At 35.9% G+C, this 22,081-nt stretch overlaps 1 pseudogene; it reads left to right on the top strand.

The window, feature by feature from the left end:
• The first annotated feature begins 10,010 nt into the window (after positions 1–10,010).
• On the top strand, positions 10,011–11,989 carry LOC119804412 (annotated as a pseudogene).
• The last annotated feature ends 10,092 nt before the right edge of the window (positions 11,990–22,081 follow it).

Genomic DNA, 22,081 nt, shown 5'->3' on the forward strand with positions numbered 1-22,081 from the left:
GAATCCCACATCAGTCATAATCCAATTGGTCAGTATGACCTTTTTATTAGGGAAATTAGAGCATTTTTATTGAAGTGTCAGTGAATAGTTTTTGTCAATTCCCATTAATTTGTTGTTTTGGTGTATGATGTATTCCACCTTTTGGACTTGCTAGTCTGAGATCATTTATTCCTTGTGTTTTCTATGGTGTGATTATAATGTCTATTCTGATAAAGAATTCATCTAAATAATTTTATTTCAGATATTCAATATTTTACTCAAAAATTCCAGTTGAGTTATTTTTATTCTTAATAAATAATACTAGTTTCAAAGAACACCATAGAGGGCAGATATGGTGACTGCTTTAACCATTTGTCTGACAATTGTAACATCTTACAGTTGAGATCTGACTTTTTTCTCCTTTATAAATTTATCAAATTATGTTGTTTATATTTCAGTGGGTGTTGTTAAAAATTTTATTTGTAATTGTTATCTATATATTTATTTGTGGATTTTGTGTGTCTGTTTTATAGGATCTGCAGGAAGAATAGCATGTGCTTAAAACTACTGAGCCATCTCTCCAGTCCCACTATGGACATGGTTATTTTATGTTTTGAGATTCTGACAATTATTAAAATATTTTGGGAAAAGATGTTTATCATTCAGAAATAAAATTTCCCTTTGGATGTACCCTATGCGATTGCTCCTTGAGGCCACTGTTTTATTGTGGGATTACTATGAGGTCTGAATAGTTTTGACTATAATACATCCAAAAACCAAATCTTCACTCTACTTTCTTGGATTTGTTCCACACAGGGACATCAAGAGGTGAGTATGGAATCTTTATCAATTTATGCATAGGATACAGGGATCTACTTTTCTAATTTTCTCATTTCTCAGATCTTTCCCAGATTATTCAGTTTCAATAGTCCTCTTTTCAGCTTTTCTGACCAGAGAAAGAGTTCCTTCCACTTCAGCCACCTGCAGTTTTGCAATTTTATAGTGAATCATTTTTGGCTCTAGGAAAAGCAGAGAGAGTAAAATCAAGACAAAAGACACAAACAAAAAACTCAAAGTGATTTCTTTGACATTCTTTGTAGAACAGAGGTCCCCTTTTCTTTTACTGGTTATTTTAACCAGAGACAGTTACTACCAAACAGCAGTGTGATTGAGCAGTGAGTCTTGGCCTCAGGAGAGAAAAACAAATCAAAACAAAACAAAAAAAAAAACAAAAACAAACCACACACACAAAAAGGAACCCCTACCTTATTCCCAGCTTTTGGCTGAAAGGATACTTTTTACTTTGCTGTAATTTGATGATTTTTTTCTTTAAAAGAAAATTGGCTGCTTTCACTTTCATCATAATTCCTCAACATGGCTGGTCAAACATGTAGGTAAAGGGAAAAAAAAACTTACCACATTTTTGTTGTTGCACATTTTGTACCTCCCCTACAGTCTGTCAGCTATTATTTCCATTTCAAACTTTGTATGATGTTTTCAAATGTATTTCCACAGCTTTAATTAGAGCTAATTTTATGTTAGATAACTGTAAGTGTATGTTCTCTCATCTAAACCTAAGGTTTTTCTTGATTTAAAATTGAATCTGTAATCTATATGTAAAACAAGTATAAACTCTCTAATTTCAACTTTGGATCAATTTTCTAGTTTTTCTTGCTTTAATAAGATATCACAGAATGTCAAGCAAGCCACGAGGGTTTGAACCCAGGTGTTCTGATTTCAAATGATTTCCCATATGCACATAGAGAGGAAAATAAATATACCTTAAATCACATTAGAATAAATACAGCAAATGCACAGTTTTTAATGAATAATAAAAGAGTACTGTATAAACATAGAAATTGTACCTGAAAAGAAATATGCATACTGAGTTTCTGGACAAAAGTCTTCAATCCAAACTAATTCTAATCCACAAAATACCATGAAGTTCTGAGTTTCTTATTCAATAATTTAGCAAATAATTCTATTCTCTTCTAAAGTCACAGTTTCTGGGAAACGTGATTTATCTCATCATAAAATTAAATTTTCTTCTCAACTCCATCCTCTCCCTATTTTCTAACCTCTCTTCTTCTACTGACCTAAATTCAGTCCACAGGGAAATATAAGAATCCTTAAGTTTCTTTCCAACTTTGAGAGTACATTTTTTTGGCAGAAAACTAAAACTCTTGTTTATGTGGAAAATCATTTAGCCAAATGAATATCCCTGACCCACTTTACAAAACCATGCTTCTTTTATGATTATGTACTTGAATGACTAATTTCTGTGGCTTAATATCTAAGAATAATCCATGATAGAGTTCTTTTTTATTTTAACCTGATATTTACAGTAATCAATCTTAGTAAATTGAAATATTTTAAGAAATGTAGAGTTCTAGAAAACTACATAAAATATTATCCTACTGTTTCATGAACTATCACATTAGTGAATAACTAGGAACCCAGTATGTGAGTTAAGAGCTAGAATCAATTGATTTTAATGTTTGTTTTGAAACTGACTTGGTATTTCAGTACTATTTCATAAACAGAACATCATTTAAATTACATGTCATTAATTTATACACTTCAAAAGTAAATGTGCATTTGCAGGAAATGGAACATCTATACATGATTGCCTTCATAGGCTTACAAGCCAAGTGAGTGAATAAATAACTTGTTTTGCCACACAAATATCTTCTTTCAGAATTATTTTCCCAATATTACATTAAAATGTAATAAAGAAAAATATTATCATTTTATTTCATGAATGTTTTATAAAAATAGAAATAAAACACTTATAAATTAACAACCCTGTATATTTTAAGCTTCCGTACAGTGAGAATGTATATACTCACCAACTAATTTCTTAAGTTAGCATATAAAAGGAAATTGAATTGCAGCATTTATACTTAATTCCTCAGTCCCACATTGCCCTTCTCCATCTCTCCTATCCCACAAGTTCTTATTTTAATTTTAATTTTCTTTTATTTAGCTTTTAATTAAAATATACCTACAACAATGGATGTTCTCTTCCCTGGGGAAGAACAATTCCTGTTTCCAGCTTTCCTCTGTCATCACAGTTCTTTGTGTAGAGATGAGGTCTTGTGGGTTTTTCCCACTCACACTGACATGTTTACTGGTGTCCTTCTTTGGTGTTTACATTTGGGTGTTCTCAGTAGTGAAACTTTTAGGTGTAGCTGCTGATATTACCAAGAGATTCAGTCTCAAAGTAAACTCCCTGATGGTCTAGTTCTTATACTCTTTCAACCCTCTTCATCAACGATCATTGAGCCTGAGTGTTTATAATCACATCCATTAGGACTGTGTTCCACAAGTCTGCATTTTGATCAGGTTTTTTTCTTCTTGTTGTTGTTATAATAGCTTTCTTTGTTATCTGCCTGTTACAATCTTTCCACCCCTCTTCCAAAATGTTCCTGAGCCTTAGGTGAAGGAATTTTATTGTGATATAGCAATTAAGGACAGAGATTCCCTGATCCACTGATCACTGCATTATGTCAAGTTGTGTAATGGTCTCCTTTTTCTTTTTTCTGCAAAGTAATTCTTTCTTGGTAGTTATCTCTAGGTATAAGGATAGCTATTAGGAATTATGTTGATCTATTAAAATGTTGTTAGTCATTTCTCTAAGATCCTTGACCTTATTAGTTCTGGGTGGTTGACTGGTTTTCCAGTATCAGATATGATTTACCCCCTGGTTAAGCACTGCTGCACTACATAAGGAATATCTAGCTGACACTTGGTAGTTTTGATGAAACAGGACAATTCCCATTAGTAAAATGTGAGTTTATAGATGAGGATGTGATGTGGGAGGGTCTTCTATTTGAGTTATTTCATTGGTTAATAAAGAAACTGCCTGGCCCATTTGATTGGCCAGCCCTTAGGTGAGCAAAGTAGACAGAACAGAATGCTGGGAAGGGAAGTTAATAAATCGCCATGCCTCTGCTCTCTGGGACAGATGCCATGAAGCCAGCCACCAGGTCAGACGTGCTGAATCTTTGCCGGTAAGACACCACTCGTGGTGTTACACAGATTATTAGTATGGGTTAGTCAACATGTGAGTAAGAGGCTGAAACTAATGGGCCAGGCAGTGTTTAAATGAATATAGTTTGTGTGTTGTTATTCCGTATGTAAAGCTAGCCGTGTGGGAGCCAGGTGGCAGGATGCAGCCCACCTCTAATCAGTACAAGAATGCAGATGTTCTATATTTTATTTTTTAAAATATCTTTTCTTCACTAAAGAGGAAAGAATATGTGTCAAATATAGATTCTATAAAACAATTTTCCTTTTTGGTTATCATAATATATTGCAGTTAATATTTGAACACATAATTTTAGAAAGAAGTCTTTTGGAGCATTTAATTTTAATTAATTTAGGTTCCAGAATAGTTGGGAATTTATGGTATGTTGATTTCTACAGAAAAATGTAGCATTTTACTATATGAGAAATGAATTTAATTGCTCAAGCATTAGCAGGTTTCTGTAGGGACCTGGATAAACAAAATTTGTCTTTGAAACTCAGTTTTTGGTTGTCTTTATACCACATGAACACAATTTTAAATACCTTGATTGAAAACCCTAGACATATAATACCTATCAAACTACTCTATTGTGAAAAAAATCTCATTTCTCCATCTAAAATTGCATATGGTTTCACATAATGTTCTTTTCATTTTAAATGCAGTGAAGATTTTTTCTCCCTCAAAGGAATTTTAATTAGACATTTATCTAAGACAAGATAAGCATAATTTTATACATCCATTAGCTAATATGCATTAAGAAATCTGTGATTAACAGCTTGAAAGTATGCCAGTTCTCCGTGCTTCAATTAAATATTCACAAATAAATGTGCAATAGCCATCTTTAATCTGGATAAATTTTCTCTAGAGCTAAATTATTCCCATCTATTGAAACTAAAAATAGATTAGGTTTTTTTGTTGATGATGTTGTTCTTTTTTATTGAAGATGACAATCACTCCCATTCTTTCTTCATATATAAAGTTCTAGTATAGTTATCTGTATCTTTATTAGATTTATACAATGAAACTCTCGTTAATTCTCAACTAATTTCAGTGTATTTTATGTTCTTCAGATGATGGTAACAGAATTGTAAAAGCTATCATAAAATAAAATGCAAAGATGTTTTATTATTAAGACAGGAATATTCTTATTAGGAATCTTAAGGTTTGTGAAATGAATGCTTGAAACATGTGTCTGTGATTTCTAAGAATAGATGTTTTTTCCAATACATGTCATTTATTTCTATTTTCAAACTTTATCCTAATAGTAATTTAAAATTATATGTTTTCATAATTGTATATGACTTCCTTACAGAATCTTTATATATGGGCATCTACCTATTTTCATTGATATTGAATATACTTTATTCTGATACGATAACATATCGAGTATATTAATGTGCCATATTCTGGAAGCAATAATACCTTCTAGAAATATGGTACTTCAAAATTGTTATAGTGCTTTTGAATCTATTATTTATTTTTCTTTTCATAATAACAAAGTAGGATAGTTATAACACATATTATTTTCCATAGTTCCAAGATGTAAGAATCAAGCCTTTATGATTATTTGAAGAGTTCATGATTGAGTTTATGACATTTGATTTTGTCATCTACCAATAAGTAACACATGAACATTTCCTCATGTGTTCAGTCCCTTGAGAGAAGCAGGAGGGCCTCATTTTTTTAAAATTTAATTCCTTATAGTTGCATCACTTGTTATTGAGTATATTAAATATTTCAGTGTCAGATTATATTCTATTTTCCATTCAGTTAGGATTTCTCTCTAATAAAGTTGAATTCCCTATTTATAAGTATTGTCTGTATACTTAATAATTCTAACAGTTTAGTTGGTGTATGATAGCAGCTAGAGTTTATAAATAGCCTCTTAGATGAGTTATTTAATTCTTATCACCTTTTTCTAATTAAAATTATTATATTAAGCATGAATAACCTGTGTAAATCATTACTCAGAAAAGAGGTCAGGAACAAAATTAATTTTTGATCATGTGTGGCAAGTCAAATTTTAGCAAGTGTTTTAATTTTATTTTGGAAACTGCTAATTTCACAAGATGCTATTGCACTTTGCTTAAAATTAATCTGTCAGTATAAGTTTTCATTTTCTCTTAAGTAATTGCCACATTCAGAGAGTCCAGTTTGTTCACATGCTCCATTAGTCCCAGTCGAGCTGGCCTTGGTGAGCTCCCATTAGATCCCCTTGAGCTCCCATTGTCTCAGTGGGTGAACGCACCCCTCGTGGTCCTGACTTCCTTGCTCATGCTCTCCCTCCTGCTCTTCATTTGGACCTTGGGAGTACAGTCCTGTGCTCCAATGTGGGTCTCTGTCTCTATCTTCATCCATCGCCGGATGAAGGTTCTATGGTGATATGCAAGATATTCATCAGTGTGGCTATAGGATAAGGCCAAATCAGGCACCCTCTCCTCTGCTGCCCACAGAACTAGTTGGGGACATCCCCTTGGACACCTTGGAACCCCTCTAGAGCCTGATAATGAGGGCTGACTGAGAAGCCAAGGACAATGACACTGGGTTTTGATTCTACTGCATGGACTGGCCTTGTGGGAGCCTAGTCTGTTTGGATGCTCACCTTCCTAGACCTGGATGGAGGAGGGAGGACCTTGGACTTCCTACAGGGCAGGAAACCCTGACTGCTCTTAGGACTGGAGAGGGAGGGGTAGAGGGAGTGGGGGTAGTGGGAGGAAATTGGGAGGAGAGGAGGAGGTGGAAATTTTTAATAAATAAATTAATTAAAAAAGGAATTGCTATTAGAGAATATTAGGTCTTATATTACAAAAATGCCTGTCTGAAACCGTGTAGTGCACTGGTGCTCAACCTTTCTAGCATTGCATCCCCTTAATAAAGTTGCTCATGTTGTGGTGATCCCCTGCTACTGTGAAAGGGACGTTTGATCCCTAAAGGGGTTGCCACCCACGGGTTGAGAATTACTGGTGTAGTGTTTTAGTGATCTTTGAGGGAAATCATTATTGAAACATGCCTGTGAATAGATGTTGCAAATGATGATGACTGTATTAATATTATTTCACTTTATGGAGATACTTGATTCTACCTGATACTCACTCTTACATTCTGCATTATTTTTATACTCAGTCATGCTCAATTGAATCTTCTAAGCTTACCTAGAATTGAAAGTATTCATGGATTCAGTGTCAAAACTTACTATTGATCACTTAATTTACCATTTGTAAACACAAGTAGACACTTCTACTGAAGAGTATCTTATCCCTTTTCCTTGCCCAGAATCACTAACAAGTGATGGTCTATTTATAATGTAAAAATAAAAAAAAATGAGTTGGGTTTTGTGAAATGTAATACTAATACATCTGAAGCACGAACATTGCCATGTGCTTAATGCTGTCCAGGGCTACATGGAGAGTTCCATGACTAACACACACACACACACACACACACACGACAGAAATTTTAAAATTTTGGATATATTTAACTGCTTCTGTATTATTTTCTGGGGGGGTCAAGAGGCTAGTTTTCTAAACTGAGTTTGCATTGTTACTATTAGAGTAAGTTGCTGATAAAGTTCTTTGTTGTTTAGTAGTGCTTAATTGTTCTTTTAGAAAAACTGTCATTGTTTATGGAGTTTATTTATATGCTTTTCATTAGAAAGAGGAAAGAAATAATACAGTGTACTATTAATCAATAGTCTCTATCTCAATGCACATAATTGGACATCTATTTCCATACGTTTGGGAAAACCCTCCATTTGAGCTATAAGGAAAACAAATCAGAACTTGGGTTTTACATGAGGACTTTAAATAATGTTGTAGCTATGAATTCATAACCTCTTTGTAAAGATATTTGGCAAGATCAAGAAAATGTTGAAATTTTTCATACAGTAATCCCATAGTGGAAAAAATTTGCAAATGGATAGAGATGTTCCATGTATTATTGTTCATATTTATGAGGTAAATGAGAATATTTAATATTTTAGAATTCCATAACTAATTAATGCTACACATCTGTTATATAATTGCTAATAAAAAGTTATCATCTATTCATGACAAGGAAATACTGAATGTATAGTATTTAAGATGTTAAGAACATAATATTTGTTAGCAGGAAAATATATGCACTTATGAAAATTTAATCACAAAACAAGAAGCTGATTATTTCATGGGTTTTTTTAAAACGAAGAGAAAATCGTTTGCTTCTGTTTTGTTGATATTTCTATTATTTATAAATTTTAACATATTTTAAAATCTGACTAATAGCAACAAGTAATCATTATCAAGTTACTGTAAACAGAAAACATTTGGTACAATGTTCTTTATAAGGATAAAATGTTCCAACTGAGTTATCATAAAAGTGATAGTATTGTCTAAGAATTATGATTTCATCTCTATACATTCTATGCTTCTTCCAAAATTCTCCTACGAACATATATTATTTCCTAAGTCATGGTTTATGTTGGATTATTGTATGGCAACTTCCCATATTAAAAGTCATCTTCAGTCATCTAATATGGCACTTGAACTCCTGTCTCTTAGCTATTTCACAGGATCCTTGTCATCTACTTCTATGAAGATCTCTGATGTCTAATGTGATATTAGGTATTTTACATACAGTATCATTTAGCTTTCATGGGCCCAAAACGAATATATTTTCACCATTAATATAAATATAGCAATGCTCAAATAATTTACATACCGCATATAAAATTGAATAGTGTGGTAGAGCTATTGTTTAAAACTCTGAATTTACTCAATTCTATCATAACATTTTTTTTTCAGAAGATCACACATGAGGCAGGGCAATATTGCAAGCACAAGCAAGAGCATGCAAACTCACAATGAGTAAGCAAAATTGGCCAAGAAAACCTGTCAGTGGATCAAAGGCATGGTAAGAAATGATGGGTGTTCCTAGCCAATCACAACACACCAGTGTTGACTGCCAGTTTCAAAAGGACGAATCAAAAACGTTCCTGCAGCAACTTAATTTTCCTTGCCCCATAAAAATCCCTGACATTTTTACAATAAAGAACTTCTGCATTGTCATCTCTTAGAATCTGTGTCATTGCCCCCATGCCTTCTCAACCCTGTCCACCAGGAAACAGGGATTGCACCAAGCCTGCAAAAACTACAACTGGCACCCGAAGTGGACGGACCTTTTCCTTTTGATCACCTTTTCTGTCCTACTTACCCTCTTTTGGGCATTTTTCTTTCTTGCTTACTGCTCCAGCTGCCATCCCTGTCCTGAATCTCCACCAGCGTATTCGCCCCCTTTTGATGTTTTTGGTGAGTTGACCCCTATTTTCATTTTCTAAGTCCTTGGTCAATTGGGGCTTTCTTTCCTAACTCTACATTTCTTTGCTTTCCCGTTTGTCTTCCTGGTTAGGAACTCTTCATTGTGACACAGTTCAAACACATAAGGACTGACCACCCAGAAGATAGAACCAATAAAGGAGCCTCTGGCAGGTCCTTTTGACCGGAGACGCTGTGTGAGCATACAGCCGCAGCCTAATAAACAGTGGAAGTCCCTCAGTATAAGCAGGACACTCATCTGTGAACACTACTTTCCCTTCTGTTCTTGTCCTCACATGGACTTCCTTGTAGCCTCAGAGAAACTGGTAACTTTTGCCCGGGCCACTCTCAGCGCTATTCTGAAGGCTCTCTTACCTTACTGGGAGTCCCAACTGCTCTTCAGAGTGTGGACTGTTGGACTTTCTTTCTTGGTCTCTCTTCTTGACTAATTCAGTTACAAGACCAGCAGTTAAGAGCCATTAGTGTGGTGGCTGGTCTTTTAATTTACAGAAAGGCTTTGGTCATTTTGACTGTGGTTGAATCCTTTTTCCCTTCTGGGATTGGAGTGTTCTCTTCAGATGGCGGCTCCTTCTACTTGCTTGACCCTGGAGCTAAGCGTGGGGAGTGAGATGCAGCTGTTGTCACACACCCCATGTCTTCTGGTCACTTTCTTCTTTGCTGCCCCTCCTCACAGGCTCCTCCTGGGGTCCATCATGAATGGTGTCCCTTCTCCAGAGGATGGGGCCTTCCCTTCCCAACCAGCGCTGCCACTACAGTTCCTCAGCACCATGTTGGCAAGAGTTGTGTGAGTTCCATGCGAGGAGGGCTGCTGCCCTGGATCTTACCCAGCATGTTTTCTCTACCCGAGCTCCCACCCACAGTATACAGAGCCTGGAGCAGAAGCTGCCTTTTCTGTCCATTTTACTGAGCTATTCCTACAGCACATCAAAGCTTAGGTGGCCCAGGCCTTGGTCTCAGTCTCCCAAACTGCCTTGGCTCCACTGAGCTCTGGTGTGGAGATTGCACCACCCCATGACTCGTCCCTTGACAGCTGCAGGGTAGGTGGGGCCCTGGCTGTGTTGGGCCCATCTCTATCTTCTGAGGACCTAGCTGGCCTCCTTCCTTCCTCAGTCTCCTCCTCCTCTACAACGTCCTCAAAGTCAAATCTCAAGAAATGATTTTCCCTCTGTTCAGTGGGTTTACTCAGTCAGAGGTTCTGTAGCGAGCATCCTGTAGTGGTAAGGGGCCGTGGACTCTTTTTCTCCAGCTGGTCCCCTGAAGACCACACCATGCCCTCCAGTCCTAGGTGAAAACAGCAACTCCAACTCCTTGGTCATGCTGGGACAGTTGGTAGGGTATTGGCTAGTCATACTTTAGGAGAGATGGACTGAGTCGTTGAGGGGGAGCCTTGAAAAACAGAGCAGGAATGGTACAGAGAAAAGAGCTGCTCAGTTTTATAGGGAGTGGAGAAGCTGGCCCTGACCTAGCAGGAGTGTGTCATAGAGGAGAGGCAGCTGGGCTGACCTCAGAAGGAGGAGGGCAGCCTCAGTGACAGAAGTGTCGCCTACTGCTTTGAAGTGAAGGAGAAGGAGGAGGAGGAAGTCACTTGGAGTTCTTAGTACCACCCAAGGCATACCAGCCTCTACTCAGAATTCCCTGTTCTACTGTCACTGATGTCTGCACGGCCCCTGCCATAGAGATGTCAGCTAAGAATAACACTTTTATGGTTAAGGTAGAAGGCTCTTCAGAGTACATTCTGAGAGACAACTGACACACTTCATGTAAAGGCCTGGGTGCCTAACATCCACGAGTGCCTAAGTCCAGTATCCTGCCCTGCTATCAGCCACCATTCCATGACCCTTTGCCTGGACCCTAAGACCTCCTTCCTCACAAGGGATAACTCAGAGAGCCTGGAGTTTCCCTGCCTGAATCATTCAGAGAGTCTTCTCAGCCAGGATATGATGCTGGTACCCAGTGAGAGTAACAATTGCCTGCTGCAGGGTGCTTATGGGGACCCTTCAGACTGGCTTTCAGTGTCCTTCTCCCCTAGTTCTGCTTCTATTGCTGCCTCCCACTTTGACTCAATAGAACTACTTCCTCTGGAATTGCCCCCCTTGCATTCCCATTGAGAAGGGACTCCCAGCAGGAACAGTTCATCACCTCTCAACCTCCTACCCTCCTCTGGATACTCCAGAAGCAGCCACAGGGTCATTCCTATTCCAGGAGGAGTCAGAAGGTGCTGAGTGGGATCAGCCCTCTCAATATATCCTTGGTTTCATGGCATGCTCTCTCGACTCAAGGCTGCCCAGTTAGTGCTGAAAAGAAGAAACAGCTCCCTGGTGTCTTCCTGGTACATCAGAGTGAGACAAGATGTGGTGAATATGTCCTCACTTTCAACTTCCAGGGCAGGACCATGCACCTGCATTTATCACTCAATGAGGAGGGTCAGTGCCAGCTCCAACATCTGTGGTTCCAGTCCATTTTCGATATGCTTGAGTGCTTCTGAGTGCATCCCATACCTGTGGAGTCTGGTGGCACCAGTGATGTTGTCCTTTTCATCTATGTGCCTTCCCAGTGGCAGCAGGGTCAGGAGCAGGTTGGGCACCACAAAGGGGTGTGCAAGAGTGACCGATGCTACTCAGACAATGGGCCATGCACCTTCAAACTCATTGTGATTGGTACTCTCTGTTGAAAGCCATCCTTGACCTCTCAGTTTTCCTCCAGTGGTGCTCTACTTACGATGATACAATAGGAACTCAAGTCTATACAATTTTGCAATTTAGACTTAATGTTACCTTTGACATGCTTACTGGCCATGGGCAATACACTAATCCTGTATTATAATCCATAATTGACCTGTATACCTACTTCCAACAAGTGTCCAACCTAGCCTTCAAGGCCCTCAAACTTTGTATACCCCAGGACAGTGTAGGCTATTTCTGTAATCTTGTCCAGCAGGCTATGGAACCAATTCTTTAATTTTTGACCTGTGTTACCAATTCTGTTAAAAATAAAAACTACGTCCCATCTGGCCCTACTAAGGATATCCCTCTTAAACAGCTAACCTTGAAAGGGTTCAACACTGTCACCCATAATGTCATTGCAATGGTGAGAGATAAAGATATTCATAAGTGGATCTTATCCGCCTGTGATATTGACACACGATAACAGGCCCATTTCCACTGTTATGGCTTCTATCAATGCATTGGTCAATGCCAAACTTGACAAGGAAAATAATTCTGCCTCACTAGACTGTACTTGCTGGGGATGTGGACAGTCTGGCCACTTATACAGGGATTGTTCTGGAGCTCATCCAAAGACCAAATGCTCTAAATGCCAAGAGGGCTATCATTGGGCATGAGACTGTAGAAGCTCCCAGCAGGTCATGATATAAATGATAGACTGAACAATGGCTTCAAACTCCTGGTGCTTGAAGGTGAGTGGTGTGCCTTGGTTTGCAATGGGTAAGGTAAACAGGTTCTCATCAAGTAGACAGATCTCTTCGATTTCAGTAACATAGTAGCTATAATTTAAAAACATAAATTGCCCTAAAACTTTTGTTCTCTCTGTTGAGGTTACTTGAATAACAGTAGAACCAACATTAATAGATAGTTTGGTGTCTTTTTGAGTTAGCTTGTGAGCATTGTGGAACATCTTTAGGTCCTCTTTCAGAGCCAAGGTGGCAGCAGGGTGTTTCTGTTACTCATGCTCTGTGTGCTCAGCCAGCTTCCCAGGACAGTCTATGAAAATAAGCTGTTTGCTGTCCTTCAGGCCACTTAGCATCTGCTCATGGTACTTGGTGCACTCAGTGACCCAGGAGTTACAGTTAGAGATATATACTGCAGAGACAATGTTGTAAACAAAGCCAGGAAAAACAACAAACCACTTAGAGTGGAAGTCTGTTTTAAAGCAATTGCTAGGTCCAGTTTGGGCAAGCTGGATAATCATTTCCCTAAGGACAGATGACTTTCTGCCCTCCCCCTTTTCAAATTAAAGATAAAAAATGCAACACCATCTCCCAGGTGGCTATAGCCTTTATAGACGCCAATAAAACTAATTTTGTGTTAACAATAATGGGAGTTCATCATAAGGAAAGGGCCCATATCCAACCAAATCCTGGATAAATACAAGTAGGGGAGTTATGGTGGTCTTTAAGGTATTGGAAATGACCCAATCAGAATCTATGTAACTTGACTTGACATGAGTCAAGCCATTGGATTTGCCTACCACATTCTTTGTCCAAGTATGGGGTCATATAAAATCCTTGCTCTAAACGTAGTGCATGGTGTCTTATGGAAGGGGTGGTGGTGACTAATATTTCTGCTTATGTGTCTCCTACAGCTAAGATTCTAACAACAGTGGGTGAACAGGGAAAGACTTCAGGTGTTCATGTCTATGGACCATGCTAGACCAAAATCTCCAAGGGAGGTGGCCCATGCTTGGCTAAATCAAATACAGAAGGCCATAATAAAGATCTTCTTGATTGGAATCTCTCAGAATATGTGTTACTGCCTCCAAATCTTCTCATCCCTTGCACGCTGGGAAACAGGGATGATGCAACAGGAAGCAGAAACAAGCCCAAAAAAACTACACACGCAGTCTTTTTTCTTTAAAATTTTATGTTAAATTTACTCATCTTTCGTCACCTAAACTATGATAGCTTGTTAACACAGCTCCATTTTCAAACATGTTTAATCTGTTCTGGCTTATGTAATTGATTAATTGTTTCATTCATTCTGAAACTATATAACATATCCAAGGTATGAAATGTACTTCTCATAGGAAAACCAAATGCTACATAACTTAAAATACAAACTAAATAATGCAGATAATAAAAGAATAAATACATGATACTGTACTAAAGATTTAAACATGAAGATAAGTCTATTATAATACTGTATTAAAGTCCTTCAAATGAATTATAAAATTCTAAAAATAAGCAAAAGTATTGTCAAAAGAAAATGTGTAATTATATTTTCTAAATTTTGAGGAAAATGCTATATGGATCATCCACAGAGAGAAAATGCCATTTATTCTGCATTCATCTCTAGTTTTCTGTTTTTTAGCACACCTAATATCACATTTATATATACAACAATAATATCCAAATTTTAGTATTAAGACACAATTTGATTCACTTTAAAGATATTCAGATTTTGATATAATTTGTACTTCAAATCCTGCTTCCACTGTCAAAGTTTTGTTGAATGTGCCCAAATGGATAGCATAATTTTGTCTGTAAGTTTAATGTGATACCTGATGTTACTTGTCATTTCTTTATGTGGGTAGGTGAGAGGAACAAATGATACATGTGTTTCTTTGAAAGACAGCTGTATCTTGAAAGTGATGAAAGTTGTTTCACTGTACAGAAATTCAAATATAGGTAGAAGGATATTTATAGATACTAAGTGACTAAATAGATAATACTGCACCCAATATTTTCTATTCAAAATGAAAATTTCTGCTTTTCCAGATGATTCTGAGCTTGGCTATTCCCATACTGACAAATGCTTCACTTTAGAGGTCAGAGATTCAATTTCATGGAGTGACATCATCTAAGTTTCTAATTTTCAAAACCTTATCCTCTTGTCTATCTGGCCCTTGGGTGGGAAAGTATCTGGTTGCTAAGTCCACATCTAGGCTCTGTCTTAATTTCTTTTGCTCAATTCACGTAATTTACAGTTTTTTGTGTCATAAATGTACACAAATTGCTATAGAAAATCATCATATCCCCTGAATTCAATTTCCATAACTTAAATGTAAAAAATCCTTATCAAGTTGTTTGGGTTAGTCTTGTTAAATTGACAAAATCTAGAGTACTGTGAAAGAATTCCCAATTGGGGAGTTGCCTAGATTAGATTATTTTATAGACATCTCTGTAAGAGATTGTCTTGATTACTAATATTAGGAGGGCCTACCCCACTGTGGGTGCTACCACTTTTAGACAAGAGATCAAGCATCCCTTCTCTATGGTTTTGTCTTCAAACTTGTATGAATTACTTTCCTATTGCTGTGATGAAGCACCATGACCAGAAGCAACCCACCAAGGTAAGAATTTTTGGACTTGCAGTTTCGGAAAGATAAGTCTACCATGGAGGGAAGGCTTAACAGCAAGTGGCAGTCATGATGGTGGGAGTAGGAAGCAAAGAGTTTACATATTTAAACAAGCCAATGCAGAGAGAGAAGAATGAAAGGAAGAGGAGCTACTTACTCCCCAAGACTTCCCCAAAAGACAGAATTCTCTAGCAAAGTAGCACCTTAAGAACCTCAAACAGGGCCATCAGCTGAGGACCAAGTATTCAAATTCCTGAGCCTATGAGAAACATTTCACATTCAAAATAAAGCTGAATTCATGTTTGGTTTCTTCCCTGACCTCCCTCAGTGACAGACTGTTGTTGTGAGAAGGCCGCTCATTCATTCCCAGCTGCTCAGACCTAAAATAACTACACAGAAACTATATTAATTAAATACTGCTTGGCCAGTCACTATAGCATAGTCCTAGCAAGCTCTTAAATAATAAATTAACCCATTTCTATTATTTTATATTTTGCCACGAGACTAGTGGCCTACCAACAAGGTTCTAGCTAACAGCTTATATCTTTTTCCACTGGCAGCTACATGGCTTTTCTCTGATTCTGCCTTCTCTCTCCTACGATTCTGTTTAGTTTTCCATGCCTAGCTCTGTTCTGCCCTGCTCTGCTATAGGCTCAAAGAAGTTTCTTTATTAACAAATGGTATTTACATCATATAGAGGGGAAATCCCACATCACCTCCCCTTTTCTGTTTAAGTTAAAAAGAAGGTTTTAACTTAAACATAGTAAAATTACATATAACAAGAAAGGTATCCAGAGTGTGGCCTGTAAAAGAAATCCAAGTAAATCCTTTCCCCTCTAAATTACTTTTGGTCACAACATTTTATCACAACAAAAAGGAAACTAGAAGACAAAAGTATATGGTAATAAAATAGTATGTTGGAATCATATTGCTATCTATAGATTAGATTTAAAAAATATTTAATAGTTAAACATACATTTATCTTTAAGTTTTTTAAATACCTGATTAATTTTATTTTGTGTGTCTGAGTATTTTGCTTCCATGTATATAAGTGAATTGCAGGAATGTCTAGTAGCAATAGAGGTCAGAAACTGTCATTATGATTGGAATCCACCATGAGGGTTCTGAGAACTGAGCTCTGGTTCTCTACAAGAATACCAAGTATTCTTAATTGCTGAGATATTTATTCAGTTTCAAGTGACATTTACCTTACACTTAATAAAATTGCCTTTGTTATAAGATTTATTCTTTATATATAACAAAGTTTGATTTTATGTTGATTTTGACTTTTCATTTTTATGCCTATAATTTGTGTGATAAAATATAAAACTGTAAAAATCACTTGAACTTTATGCTTAAATTTGTTTTTATACTCATTTAAAGACTCAACTTGGAAAAACATTCAGTTGCTTTGTCCATTTACCAAAGACTATCTTCAGTACAGCCAATGGTCATTTATTCAACAATTACTTGGTCTACTTCTGCAAGGTCATTGTTAATATTCTCAAAAGCGATTACCAATATTATTTTTATTCATTAAATTAAACTTAGATTAATTTAGTCAGGCTGCAATGGTGAATGCTTTTAAACCAGCCTTCAGGAGGCAGAGAAAGGTGGATCTCTGTGATTTTGTGGCCAAACTGCCCTACAGAGCATGTTTGAGGTCAGTCAAGGCTAGACAGCACAGCTGAGTCTTAAAAAAATAACTTTAAGGCTTATAAGTTTGATTTTCAATAATTTAATTTTAAGTTTATTCTATTATAAATAGTAAATAATAGAGGATGGTAATACTTTTTAAGAATGCATAATTAAGTAAAGGACAACTATTTTCTTTTTCATGTATGTATGTATTTATTTATTTGTGTGTGTGTCCATGTGTATGCACACATTTGTGTATGCCAAAGCATGTATATGTAGGTCAGAGAATAATTACAGGAGTAAGTCTCCAAAAATCATATAAATATTCCAATCAGATTATCAGAACCAAACCTTGTTGTATTAATAGTGACTGTTAAATTATCAGTTACTTTAATTTTTATATATAAACCATATTCACTGACAAGACTTGACACATCATTCTGCTTTGAAAGTAAGTATACATAAGAAAAGTTTTGGCCTCAGTATGGAATAGAACTTTTGTGAAGGAATTGAAAGTGAACTCTTCAATTGAAATAAAGTACTGATGCTTTACCTTTAAAATAAAATAAGACCTTTATTATAAAGTCAGTTTAAAAGGAAAAGTTTCAAGAACCTCTATCTATAAAGATGGATTCCTTTTGGAAATTGAACCTACTACAAGGGCACTTAAGATTAAACTTTCAATTCATGGGTGGAGGAAAAGAGAAGTAGTGAGGTAATAAAATAGGTGCAAAAAACATATTATTCAACATTTTGTTTTAGAGAATCTAAAATGAGCCATAGTGCTTTGACTTTCTTTTTAAATGGAGAAAACTCTACTTGAACTTTTGACATGTAAACATCCACTATGCTCACTACATTTCTATAGGGTTGTTCATGGCCTGCTGCTACCTAATAAGAAAAAAATCAAAGTAAATTGAATCATGAATCTGTCGTACTTCGGCTTTCTACAAGAAACATTACAAAAAAAAAAACAAATGATTTATGGCATACAGTTTCTATTTTATTTATTTCCTATTTTAACAGTATATGGACTATTGTAAGTATTTCATCTTAGTATTTAAAGTATAATTTTCAAACAGTAGCATATTTTGTAGTACTAATATCAGTTTATTATCATAAGGGTTGATTTGTTTATATTTTATAATATAACATGAATAGATCACATTGAAAGAAAAAAAACCTTGGAAAAATGAAGTTTTACTATATAGCATTGTTATTTTTTATTATAATATATATGATCAGTGTTATATGATTGTTTATAGAACTTAAAATATAAGCTGAAATATATTTAATTTTATCAAAAAGTCAATTCAATATAATGGTATTCCATAGATATTTTGCCTTAATGATGATGCCTAACAATAACTAAAAGATATAATTAATTTCAATGACTTGTCAAGATGATTTTGATTGGATATAATCATTTCTTTCAATGAAATTATTCCCTCTGACCTTAGGCTAAACATTAAAACAATCATTTTCTTTTCTTTCTGGAGAGACATAAAGAAATCTTTTTTGTGAAATTAATTACCCTGTTTATTATAAATATTGGTTCTATCCTTTCTCCTTCACATCCATCAATTACAAAGTCCAATGTATTTTCTTGTATTTTCCCTTTCAGTCCCTCTCTTACAACCTCTGTTAATACCCCTCATCACTGATTCTTTGAAAGACTGTCAAAATCTCATAACTAGTTTTCCTACCTTCATCATTTACCATATTTCTAACCAGTACATATACATAAAACAACATTTATACACATCAATTTCTATTAAAATACTCCAATAGACTCTAGTCTACCAAAAAAACAAAAATTCTTAGTTTCTCATTAAATGTGCCAAACCTGATTAAAATATTCTAATTGTTCTCTTCCTCCTTGTTCTGTTTACCTTTTCAGCTGTTACTATACATGTAAGTAACCACTGAAACTAAAATGAAGCTCAGAAGATTTTCCTGTATGCATGGCCAAATAAGGATATTTTTCAAGAAACTTTTCAGAAAACTTGGTACATCTTTCAAACCACATTTTAAATTTATGTTTTTTTTATATGAACCCTATAGGATAGATTACTCAATATGTAATTTCAAGTACTTTAAAGATAGCATCTGTTAATTACATCTGTCATCCTGTTGATTCTTTTGACCTCTATAAACCCTGACAAAGCGGTGCCCTTTGATTCAAGAAAATATACTGAAGTTCAGAAATGTTTTTCATGGAACTGTTTCAAACGCATCTCATGGCACTGTATCAAATGTATCATTTTTATTTTTTTGTCTCCGTCATATCTAGAGCCTAGCCAGAAAGCTGAAGCATCATTTGATGGATTTCTTCCTAGCAAGCAGTGCCATAAGCTCCTTTCGTTATTTTTTATGTTGCATATTTCTTGAATGGAAAATTAGCATGTATTTTTGAGGCTCATCTTAATATCAGTGCATTCTAATAAAAATTCCTTTTCCTCTAAGCAGAGTGATATTTACAGCAACCCAGCACTGCATCTGTCTTTTAAGTACAAATGAATGTTTTTGTTGTGATTTCTTCTGTATAAATCAATTAGTTAGCATACAAAAACTACGGTGAAATTAAATCATTTAAAAGTGACCTGTTGAATGAATGTCAACCATTTTCTTTAATATAACTTAGTGTAGTTTTTTCATAACTGTCACATATACTTCACAGTGAAAAACATCATTTTTTCTGATCTGTTAAGATATTGAATCCTCAAGCTGAAACACTCAAAACCTGGCTCTTTTCATATTTTACTTCATAAAACAGGATAAAGCCCATAGCAACAGATACTTCCTTTACCATCTGTTTGATTTATGTTGAATTTACACTGCTTGTATTTTAGAAAGGAATCTGTTTTCTATCGTCAAAAGGATACAATCCAACATCTCTCAGCTGCTAATTTTTAGCACTTAGAGATTCCCTTGGGCTGCTGTCGACTACGACTTATTGCATAGGTACTTTTCACAGAACTCATTATAAAGTGATTAGCCTCCAGCAAGATAGTGTGCTGCTCCAGCCAGCTTGCATTATGTGTAGCTTTGCAACTGAATTTTATGCTGTCAAATCTTATCAGACTGTAAGTATAAAATGCCTTCTGGGATTCAACACAAAGAATTCTGAGAAGGGTCTTATCATATTTCTTTTAAGCCATACCTTTTAAAAAAGCATATGCATATACAAAATGCATATACATATATAAACATACATATATGTTTATATGAACTATATACTCAAATTGCATACCACCAGTTTAAAATAAATGCTACTTTAACTATTATCAAACATCAATTCATGATCCAGTTTATGATTTATGTTCAATTATAAATTAAGAAGCTTTCTCCTGATTGTATGACAATAAGCATTAATTTAAGTGCTGCTTTTGATTAGTGCATGTAAATTCTAATGATTCTTGTTTTAAGGTACAAGTTACAACTCTTTTACTCAATCCCTAATGACTTATGTTTGTTTATCCAATAAGCCTACATTTAGTCTGTGTAAGTAGAGATGCATGTTATTAGAAGCAGCAATTTGGCTATTTATTTGAAAAATTTCCTAAAACATCATGTAATTTGAAAACCCCATTGTCATAACTTTATTAAACTCACAGAATTATGAAATACTGAATAATTTATATAAAAATATATTTCTGATTTGTTGTCTTCCTTTATTAGTCTTTACTTGTCATAAAGCCCCCTCATGGTTCACTTCATATTTCTGAACACTTAGGTCAAGGCTAGTTAAACTCAGTACACACATAGAGAAGCTTTAACATATAAAGGGACAATGATGCATAGTTCCTCTGGAGGGGAAGTAAATTCAGAAATTCACATTCACATATTATCCCTATGAATATACACCATAATCAGAATATCTTGTATAAAAATCTATTTCAAAAAAGTAAAAGACAAGCAACACCAAAAAAATGAAAACAAAACTTCCTTTACCTGGATGGAGACAGAAGAGGAGGGGATTAGGAACTGGGAGGACAAGTGGGGGAAAGAGGGTGAGGGACTGGGAGGGAAGGATGAGGGAAGAAGCTACGGGTGGGATGTAAAATAAATAGATGAATTAAAAATAAATTCAAGAAAAAGTAGAAACAGAAAAAAGGAAGCAAAAGAAAGTTCCATTATTTATTTGTTTGTTCCCTTGTTTGTGATACTGGGAGTTGAACACTGGACCTCATGCTTGTAGGGCAAGCATTTTATCACCTGGGCTATATGCAACCACCAGTACTATATATTCAGAACTCACTCTGATATTGCACAGTGTCTACAGTAAGTGGTATGAAAAAGTCTTTGGACATGTATGTAGTGCATCTTTCTCTTATTTTCAGAATGCTCTAGGCTATTTCATGGGTTAAATGGTACCAAACAGAAGTCCCCTGGGTACTTACTTGCATTTAAAAATCTTTTGGCGGTAAATCACTTAGTATTCCTGTTTACTGATTTATTTACCTCATATTCTTGATTGTACAAGTCTACTTCTTTAGGAAGTAGAGGATTTCTATGACAATTTTAGAAATGAAAGTCTCATTAAACAATTAATCCATAGCCTCTATAAATTTCCAGTAAATTTACCAAATGAATATCATATTATCAATACACAATAGTTTACCTTTACATAAAAGTTAAATACTGGATGTAAACTCTATCTAATCCAAGATTTTTTTAATTTTTTCTTCTTCTTCTTATTTTTTTATTAAAAATTTCTGCCTCCTCCCTGCCTCCCATTTCCCTCCCCCTCTCCTCACTCTGCTCCCCCTCCCTCTCCAGTCCGAAGAGCAGTAAGGGTTCCCTGCCCTGTGGGAAGTCCAAGGTCCTCCCTGCTCCATCCAGGTCTAGGAAGGTGAGCATCCAAACAGGCTAGCCGCTCCCCCCAAAGCCAGTACATGCAGTAGGGTCAAAACCCAGTGCCATTGCCCTTGGCTTCTCAGCAGCCCTCATTGTCCACCATGTTCAGGGAGTCTGGTTTTATCCCATGCTTTTTCAGTCCCAGTCCAGCTGGCCTTAGTGAGCTACCATTAGATCAGCCCCATCTCAGTGGGTGAGTGCACCCCTCGCGGTCCTGACTTCCTTGCTCATG

Source organism: Arvicola amphibius, chromosome X (genome assembly GCF_903992535.2).
Source record: "Arvicola amphibius chromosome X, mArvAmp1.2, whole genome shotgun sequence".
Classification (NCBI taxonomy): domain Eukaryota; kingdom Metazoa; phylum Chordata; class Mammalia; order Rodentia; family Cricetidae; genus Arvicola; species Arvicola amphibius.